This window comes from Pyrus communis, chromosome 3 (assembly GCF_041283825.1).
Source record: "Pyrus communis isolate YQ-2024b chromosome 3, ASM4128382v1, whole genome shotgun sequence".
NCBI lineage: Eukaryota > Viridiplantae > Streptophyta > Magnoliopsida > Rosales > Rosaceae > Pyrus > Pyrus communis.
In genome coordinates, this window is record NC_142567.1 from 23,466,927 (window position 1) to 23,477,497 (window position 10,571).

A 10,571-nucleotide genomic window follows, 5' to 3' on the forward strand; every position below is an offset into this window, starting at 1 on the left:
AAATATTTTAAATTTTTTTATACAAGAATAAATAATTAAAATAGTTTTAATTTTAGATAGGATTTTTAACCAATTTCGTCTCGTCACGTGTCATTATCCGAACGTACTATTTTGTGAATAGATTTCCGCTAAGATTTTCAACCAATCCCAACGTGCCATGTGTCACTATCTGTTTATAATAATTTAGCCAAGATTACGATAAGATTTTCAACCAATTTTATCACGCCACGTGTCATTATCCAAATGTACTATTTTGTGGATAGATTTTCGATAAGATTTTCAACCAATCCCAATGCGCCACGTGTCACTTCCTGTTTGCAATAATTTAGCCAAGATTTCGATAAGATTTTCAACCAATCACGTAGTGTCACGTGACATTGTCCAGAACCTCATCCTTTCTTTTTTAGTCCATATAAACCCTACATCTATACATCCATCCTCACACCAAACTCAATCCTTCTTTTTAGCTCAGAATCCTTCTTCATCGTTTTCAAATCTCGAGTTCATTTTACAATGTCTTCTTCAAGGAGAGTGTATAAACAATTTGAGGAGCAACATAAAAGACTGTTGGCACAACAAGAAGAATTGGTCAATCTCGAGGAAGGTGGAGGTGGAGATGAGGCCTTCGCAATGGAGGAGGATTAGGATAATGACCATAGAAGGCAGAGGGCCTCATATTCCCGCCGTGTCATGGAAGCTGTGGGTCAGATAGCCAAACCCAGATGTGCCGCAAACTTCAATAGAAAAAAGGAAAGACGAGGTAAAGATCTCTTGGAAGATTATTTTATTCCTAACATCGTATTCCCTCATCATGTTTTTAGACGTTGTTTGTTCGACAAAATCATGAGTGCTATTTGCAATCATGATCCATACTTTGTGCAAAAAGATGATGCTTTTCATGTTCTAAGTCTTCTTCCTGAGCAAAAATTACGGCTGCCTTGCGAATGCTTGCATATGGAGTATCTGCAGATCAACTGGAAGAGATCGCGAGGATGGGAAAAATAACTGTTTTGGAGTCCCTGATGATCGAAAGCATCAACTGCATGCATTGGACTTGGAAAAAATGTCCAAGTACATGGTAAGGAGCTTATGGCGACATAAAAAGAGCCAAAAGTATCATTTTGGAAGCGGTGGCTTCATTTGATACATGGATTTGACATGCTTTTTTTGGTGTTCCAGAAGCTCAGAATAACATAAATGTCCTTACCCAATCTCCAGTGTTCGACAAACTGCTGCAAGGAAAATCGCCGAGATGCACATATTGGGTTAATGACCATAAATATGACGGACCATGCTACCTTGTAGACGACATTTACCTAAGGTGGTCAACGTTTGTCAAAATAGTGCCACATCCACAGAATGAAAAAGAAAAACACTTCGCAAAATGTCAAGAGGGGTGTAGGAAGGATGTGGAGCGTTGTTTTGGTATCCTGCACGCTTACTGGGCAATTGTCAGGTCTACTGCTAGAATGTTTGATGTCAAGGCTCTTCGATCCATCATGATGACGTGTATTATTCTCCATAACATGATTGTGGAAGATGAGTATGATTATGATGTCGTCGATGAATACGAGCCGGATCCGATGAACAACTCAAGAACACGTATCTACTGTGCTTATGACTGGACCGAAGATCCCCTGCAACATGAGCCGTTGGAACGGGATGGACGTAACAATGAATTGATTGTTCAGCGGTACACTTCAGTGTAAGAGCCATACTAGCACATAACCTGCCAGAATGACTTAATTGAGCATTAATGGGGATTGCAAGAAGGTGAAGATAATTAAAATGAGCTTGTGGTTGAAGAATAAAGTGTGTTTTTTTTTTTAAGTTTATGTAATTTTATTTAGTGTGTTTTATTTATTTATTTTTTTAAGTTTATTTGGTGAGGTTATGTAAATTTAATTGGTATATATTTTTTTTAAGTTTATTTGGTGTGTTTATGTAATCTTATTTAGTGTGTTTTTCTTAAGTTTATATGGTGAGGTTATGTAATTTTATTTGGTGTTTTTTTTTAGGGATGGAACTCCTTTAAGGTGGAAGATGACTGTGACATCCCACATCGCCCAGGGGAGTGATCCTTAAATGTATATTCCAATCCCTACCTAGCACGAGGCCTTTTGGGAGCTCACTGGCTTCGGGTTCCGTAGGAACTCCGAAGTTAAGCGAGAAGGGGGCTAGAGCAATCCCATGATGGGTGACCCACTGGGAAGTTGCTCGTGAGTTCCCAAAAACAAAACCGTGAGGGAATGGTAAGCCCAAAGCGGACAATATCGTGCTACGGTGGTGGAGCGGGCCAGGGAAGTGATCCGCCTCGGGCCGGGATGTGACAATGACGGTTAGGTATTTATAGAAAAAAAAATTTAAAATTTTTTCATAATTTTTAATAAATTTTAATTTAGTTAATTAATCTAGACCGTTGGATTTGAAAAATATTCAAATCCAACAGCCTATAAGGTGCCACGTGGACAACGGTCATAATTCTGACCGTTGTGCCTTTTTTTTTTTCTTTAATTTTTGGGGGACAAACGTGGATCGTTGATCTATGATTGGACGGTCCAAATCAAAATTTAAATTCAAATTTTTTTTACCGTTGGAAATCCAATGGCCCAGGCTGGCCTAGGCTGGCCCACGTGGCTTCCCCATATGATGGCTGAGTGCGCCTGCACATGTGGGGCCCCCGTCTAATTCCGTGTTGGCTACTTGCGCAGGGTTGCACGTGATTGCCACACGCCTAGCAAATGGAGTCATATAGGCCAGCCCACACCTCTGTCGATTTTGGGCTGGCTTAGGGACCAACACGGGCTGGGTGCCAGCCTATCCGCTGGGCTGGAGTGGAAAGCTTGGGTGCCGGCCTCTCATCTCCCTGGTGGAACTGCTCTTAGGGCAGTCTAACTTGATGTTTGACTCAGACCCCAAAACCCTCGTTGTCGCTAATCTGCTCCCTCAGGTACTCTTTCTCTCCTCTCTCTCTCTCTGCGACTCTCACCTTTCACCGAGTCAAACTGGATCCCGACTCGGTCCAAGTTCGATCTCCAATCGCTCTGAGTTCCTTCTTCTTCTTGCCCCTGTGACTGTGGAAATTAGGTTTTGGTGCCCTAGCAACATCGTTCTCTCTCCTAGGGTTTTTGAGAAATTTTTTTATTTTTTTTATTTTAGGATTTTAACATCGAAATGACTTGAGACTAGTTTGCATGGCGTTACATTTTGTTTGGTTGTCAAGAAAATTTGGGTTAATGAAGAAACCAGAATGTAGTGAAGTTTAAGCTTTAGGTGTTAGTTTTTGTATGATTTATGGCTTGGGATCTTTCCTTTCATTCTTTTTTTATTCCTCAAAAGTTTCTTTTTTGTCTCAAAGAAGAAAACTTAACTGCCAACTTACTGGATATGAGCGTTTAGGAAATGGGTAGTTTACGGCTCTTGAATTATGAGTTAATCTTTGGTGGAGCATACTACTACGTTCCGGAGTCGTTTTTTGATATTGAAATGGTGTTTGATGTCTTAGAAATTCTTTTTAGTGAGTTAAAGTGCATTTGAAATTGCAGTAATCTTCCTTTTATTTGATGGTTGTGTTAGGTATACTATTATGGTTTTCCTATCTGTTAATAGGGGTTTGGGAGTTCACTAAAATCGCTTCAACTTTGCTTTAGTTTTGTTTAGAAGAGGAGGTAGAGGCAGCTGGTCCGGAGACTTGGCTCGATTTTTGATGGGGGACGAAGATTTGGATGGTATACTCTGCTTCTATTTGTCCATTTCTTTGTGTAATTCAATTCAATGTGCTTTGTTATGAAACTAAATGCGTAGTAGTGATACTAATATTCAATTTTCTAGATGCATGTGCTTCTCTTTCTGATGTAGCACATTCGATAGATAATAAAGTTTTACAATTGCACATTCGATAAAACATCCTATCTTCCTTTGCCGACAAGCCGAATGATTATGACTTATGAGCTTCCAATCCTTTGAGTAATATTTTTACCAATTGTTTTCTTGTTGAGTAAACCAATTCTTTTTTTTTTATAAAAGGAAAGAATGCTTTTACCAAATCACTTACAAAAATTCATAAACATACTCACCTATATACAGGTTTTCTACAAAATGATCATCCTATTTTTCAATGTGTATCAATGGTCCAAATTGTTCACTTTTAGAATTTCTTTCAAGAATACAAATAATCAGCTAAACCAACAATTGATTAGTTGTTCGATTGTTTTGACATTTTCATTACAATTTTGTCTAATGAGTCATGATTTTGTGTATGTTTTAGGATTTGAATGATTGGTTGCGAGAATAACTCTTGAATATGAAGGTTAAATATAAACACAGTTTCGATCAATAAAATGCATTATGAAAAATGAGAATAAAACTTTACAAAGATTTAATAATATATAGAACTCCAAAATACTCGATTGGACCAGATTGATTTAATAGGTTTTGACTTCATTGGGGGATGATCAAAAGAATTGAAAACAAAGAGAAGAAACAACAATGAAACTGAATCCATAGTAGTGATACTAATATTCAATTCTCTAGATGCATGTGCTTCTCTTTGTGATGTATAAGGGATTTGAGGAATTTAAAGAGCATGGTAGCTAGCTAAGGTGTTGTTTTAATGTTTATTTTATGGTGTAGGATTCTAGATGGAAATTAATCGCAGAGGTGAACTCCAACAGGTTGCTTCACATTTCTCCCTTTCTATATATTTTGAATGATTTAATAAGTGTGTTAGTTTTTTTTTTATTTAGGTTATTTGAGTTCTTTCTGTGTGCAATGAATTATAATCTGTATTAGCATATACTTATAAGGTTCTTCTGCCTTACTAACATTCGTGAAAGTTAATTTTAAGTGGAATTTTTTCGAAAGCATTTACATTTTTTCATGCTTTAATTAGGTTACCTTGCTATGTTGTTAAAGGATGAATTTAAAATGTGAATAAGAAAGATAACATGCTAGCATCTGATCGAAATTCTGTCAGCAGGTAAAAAAAAAAAAGTATGTGTCATTACTCGAACAACCATTTCATGTTCTAATTCAGAGTTATGAATCATGGTATTGTCTGACAATATAAAGAGTAGGATTGTGAAATCATGAGATATTTGACATTATATGCTATACTGACTTTCATATACAATTTCATTCATCTTTATTCAATCTAACAGTAGTCCTATTATTAGAGAAAACTATTCTTTTTCTTTTCAAGTAATATATTATCTTAGGACTCATAAATTTATACTCTTTAAATTCAATAAATCTATAATATATTGGCTTAAGAATTGTTATTAACAGCACTAGAAAACCGTCTTTCTGCATTCTTCTATGTTCCATGCATAATTACAACATGATTTCATAATACATCATTACAACATCACTCACTGTCTCCGAATTTCAAATTTAGGTAAGAACAATGACAAATGATTGAAAAGCATGATGTTTTCAAAATTATTTGGTTGGCAGTCCTACTCAGTGATACAAACCGAAGGACTTCAATTGTCACTTATCCTTCTATTAATAATGGGGAACCCGTGGAAAACATGATGGCTCCTTCTGGGGAAAATTGTGCCCCCCAACCCAAATGCCAAAATCAAGTGGCTTGAGAATAAGTGTTTTTCATATAGAATATTGTAATTGAATCATCAATTAAGTTACAATTTAACAAAAATATGTAGAAAGGGTTAACAACCAAAGTTTAAGAGAGTAATACTATTTGTCTTTGATAGTAGTTATATGCATGTGTGTAGTGTTGTGAAACAAATATGATGTGTGTGTGTTGATTTTTTTTTTTTAAAGATAAGTACACACATATACAATAATTTTTTGTTAAAACGAATTATACGCATGATATCTTTTTTACTGTGAATGACCATATTCTTTCTTCTCGCACATTATTGTACAACAATCTGTGTTGTGGATGGATTAACTAATTTTTCTACCCAATATCATTTCTTTGTTTTACTTACTTATTTTTATAGCCATTATTCACATGCAGCTTATGAAAAATTATGACTAATTTTTGCTGGATTCTTTATTTAGGTGATCTAATTTGTAACAGAGGACCCACAGAGAAAAAAGAGTAAATCTCAAGAGTGAAGAATCATTGAAGGTCAGCACCAAACAAGTTGGGTAACTCCTACTTCATACTAGAAGCCGCTATATTTTGAACAATTGTTTAAATGTAGAATGCTAACCTGTTGTTTTCTGTAAATATAATTTAGCTACTAGCTACTCTTCAGTGGTAAAAAAAAAAAAACTACAATTTTTGGAGTACATCGGTAAAATAGGAGCAGTTATATTTTGAACAACTCTTAATATAATATCAGTGTAGATGGTTAAGTTATCAACAACTACTGTATGGTTTTATGTGAATACTTTGTACATGTTTTGTATAAATAGTCTCTACATATCCATATACCGACACTTATAATTTGCTTGACACTTCCGCGGCAACGCGCGGCTAAATCTCTAGTTCACAACTATGCACGTAAAGTGCGTAAAGGAGACCCCATCCCATGTGCCCCTTTTTCTAATTTTGTTCTCTCACTGATTGATTTTCCTAAAGGAGCCTTCGGAACTTTGTGCAATGTAGTCAAAAGCCAATTTGAAGTAGATTCCAAACTAGTTTCCGTCTCTCTTTCTTGCTTCATTGGATCCCCCTTAATTCTGAACTAGTCTCCCTCTCTCCCTCTAATTAACAGTTAATCTCTCAGCAACTGCTTCTTGGATCTGAAAACTAGAGGTTACGGATATGGCTTCTTCTTCTTCTTCATCTGCTGCTGCTGATGCTGATGATACAAAAACGTATGATGTGTTTATTAGTTTCAGAGGTGAGGACACCCGCCGTACTTTTACCAGCCATCTTCACGCTGCCTTGCTTGAGAAAAAAATCACAACCTACGTGGATGACAAGCTTAAGAGAGGAGATGAAATCGCACCTGCCCTTCTCGAAGCAATCAAGGAATCAGAGCTTTCGGTGATCATTTTCTCGAAAGACTATGCTTCTTCCACGTGGTGCTTGGATGAGCTTGTGCATATCATAGAATGCAAGGAAAGACATGGTCAGTTGGTTATACCCATTTTTTACGACATCCTTCCATCGGACGTACGAAAACAACAGGGGAGTTATGCGGTTGCGTTTGATCTAATCGAGCAACGTTTCGAGAACAGTATCGACAAGGTGCGCAAGTGGAGGGATGCTCTGACGAAAGCAGCAAATATATCTGGGTTTGATTCAAAAAATTTTAGGTAACCAACTAATTCTTTACTTGTATAAAATATAAATTTTCATTAAACTTGTGACAAATTTAGTTGTGCTAAGATCTTGTAAGGTATATATATTTAAGACTAACTATTACTTTCCTACATAATCATATATATATATGCCAGGACGGATGCTGATTTAGTTAAGAAAGTTGTAGAGGATATTTCGACCAAATTGTGTCACAAATCATCATGCGGTTTAGAAGACCTAGTTGGAATTGAAAGCCGCATCGAGCAAATTGAATCGTTGTTAGACATTCATTCACAGGACGCTCGCATCACTGTAGGTATTTGGGGAATGGGTGGTATTGGCAAGACCACGATTGCTGATGCTGTGTTTCGTAGACTCTCTTCTAAATTTGAAGCTAGTTGTTTTCTTCGAAATGTTAAGGAGATCTCAGAACAAATAAATGGACTAGATCTCTTGGAAAAATTTCTTCTTCAAAAGATATTAAAGGTAAAAAGTCAATCCATAGGGTCAATTAGTGTTTCAAAAAGGCTTAGCCGTACAAAGGTTCTCATTATTCTTGATGATGTGAGTAGTTCATTGCAAATGGAACGTTTAGCTGGCAATCATCTTCCATATGGCACTGGAAGTAGAATCATTATCACAAGTAGAGATAGGAGCATACTTAGACAAACTGTTGAAGATGATAAGACCTACGAGGTTGAGGGATTAGAAACAGATGACGCTCTTCAGCTCTTTTGTTCACGTGCTTTCAAGAATAACAGTAGTCTTAGAACATATCATAATAGGTTGGCAAAAAAGGTGGTGTATTATGCTGGACATGTTCCTTTAGCACTTATAGTTATGGGGTCCTTGTTCTTCGATTGCAAGAGCAAAGAAGACTGGGAAGATGAATTGAACAAATTGAAACGATTCCCCAGTGAAAATATCCAGAAAGTTTTGAGAATAAGTTACGAGGGATTGGGAAGAAATGAGAAAGAGATATTTCTGGATATAGCATGTTTTCATAAAGGGAGGGATGTGGATGAGGTAAAACCATTGTTAGATATCCGTGGATTCTTTGCAGTAGCTGGAATTAGAATTCTCACTGATATGTCTCTCATATCACTTCTTTCAAAAAGGGGATTGGGAACCATAGAGATGCATGATTTGCTACAAGAAATGGGAAGGACAATTGTTCAAGAACAATGTATTGAAGATCCTGGTAAACGTAATAGGTTGTTCAACAATGAGGATGTCTATCGTGTATTGAAAAGTAACATGGTAAGTGCCAAATGCATTCGGTTTTGTTTTTTTATACGAGTAAAAACAAATAGCAAATTTTAGATGAAAACACACCAAAGAAATACTCATATATAATCAAGAAGTCAGATTCCTAGATTTGTGGTTTGATTGATTTTGCTTTATGTATATATGTTTTATTCACGTTGAAAATTTGCTCTTAGAACTCCAAATGTTCAAGCCATATTGGTTAATTGGTCTAAGATTAAAGAGCTACGGTTGAAAAGTGCAGATTTCAAAAAGATGTCTAACCTAACATTGCTAATTGTTGTCAACTCTCAACAGTTTGGCAATTACTGCAAATTAAACGCTTCTCTAGATCTTCCCGATTCTCTTCGTTATCTTTACTGGTGTGGATATCCCCTGAAATCTTTGCCCTCAAACTTTTCTCCTGAAAATCTAGTTGAGCTTCATATGCCCGAAAGCCAAGTTAAGGAGCTTTGGAAAGAAGACCAGGTATATATGCTTATTTAGTTATTTTATAAAATGCAGTGTAGGAAGTCACGCTTATTGATTCTTGATATTTCTATTTAATTTGTTGCAGAGACTTGTGAACTTACAAGTTATCGATCTGGCATGGTCCACAAATCTAACCGAAGTTCCAAATCTCTCTGGGTGTCCAAAAATTGTGCACATAAATCTTCGTGGCTGTTACAGATTGGTTGAAATTCCTTGGTATTTTCAACTTCTTGACAAGCTTACTCATCTTGATCTTGGAGAATGCACCAGTCTCAAGTATCTTTCAGAAATGCCAGGAAATATTGAATATTTAGATTTATGTACCAGTGGTATAAAGGAGTTGCCCAAATCAGTTTGGTCTAACCAAAAGATTTCTTACTTGAATATTAATGGCTGTAAAGACCTTGAGAAACTTCCAAGCAACAGGTGTAAGCTAAACATATCCGATTTGTTTCTCATACACTCTTGCACATCTCTTAATGAGATTTTTGAGCTTCCCAGGAATATTATTATTGGAGTGCAAGAGGCTTGTGAGTATCCCAACCCACATTTGTAAGTTGAAATATCTTAAGTTACTTGATCTGTATGGGTGCCCGAAACTTGAAGACTTCCCAAAGATCTTGGAGCCAATAGAACATTTGGAGTCTCTTTGTTTAAGTGGAACAGCGGTCCAAGAGCTACATTCATCAATTGAGTTTCTCCCTGCTCTCAAAAAAATTGAGCTACAAGGTTGCAAATGGCTTTCAAGTATCCCAGAAAACATATGTAAGTTGAGATATCTTGAGAGACTTGATCTCAAAGGTTGCTCAAGCTTTTCCAAATTCCCTGAAATCTTGAAGCCAATGGAACATTTGGAGTCTCTTAGTTTGCAAGGGACAGCTGTGGACATGCTTCCTTCGTCTATTGAAAATCTAATTGGACTTCAAACTTTAGACCTTATGGACTGCAAGTACCTTAAGGATGTCCCAACAAATATCTACAGTTTAACAAATCTTAGAAGTCTCAACTGTTATGCCTGTCGGGCACTTGAAAAATTGCCTTCCAGCTCCGTCGGTTTTCTCTCTTTGAAAGAACTAATTCTCAGCTACAGCGGTATATTTGAAATCCCTGATGGTCTCTTTTGCTCAACCTCATTGCAAGACTTAAATCTGTGTGGAACCAGGATTAGGAGCATCCCTGCAAGCATCAAACAAGCATCTCAGTTGTCTAGCCTCTGCTTATATGGGTGCAAGCAGCTTCAATATTTACCAGAGCTCCCAGCAGTACGTCTTCTTAAAGCACAAGATTGCACATCGCTGAAAACGGTGTCAAGTTCAAGGACAGCGCTCACGCAAGGTTGGGATAAATATGATTATTTTTGCAAATTTTTTATTAATTGTCCAGAATTGGACAAGAACGCAAGGAGCAACATAATGGACGATGCACAGCTTAGAATTATGCAAGTGGCAACTGCGCCGTCAAAGTACCCCCGGCCTCGTATTAACGTTGTATGTCCGGGAAAAGAAATTCCAAATTGGTTCAGTGATCAAAGTGAGGGATCTTCAGTGAACATCAAGCTTTGTCCAGATTGGTTTCGAAAAGGTTTCTCGGGATTCGCTCTCTCTGCTGT

At 36.9% G+C, this 10,571-nt stretch overlaps 1 pseudogene across 1 annotated transcript; it reads left to right on the plus strand.

The window, feature by feature from the left end:
- The first annotated feature begins 2,793 nt into the window (after window positions 1–2,793).
- Window positions 2,794–10,094, plus strand: LOC137715496 (disease resistance protein Roq1-like; annotated as a pseudogene). The gene is made up of 8 exons (XR_015960911.1): window positions 2,794–2,950; window positions 3,651–3,728; window positions 4,633–4,673; window positions 6,031–6,115; window positions 6,693–7,239; window positions 7,381–8,485; window positions 8,789–8,959; window positions 9,048–10,094. The product of XR_015960911.1 is annotated as a disease resistance protein Roq1-like (transcript).
- Window positions 10,095–10,571: the final 477 nt, after the last annotated feature.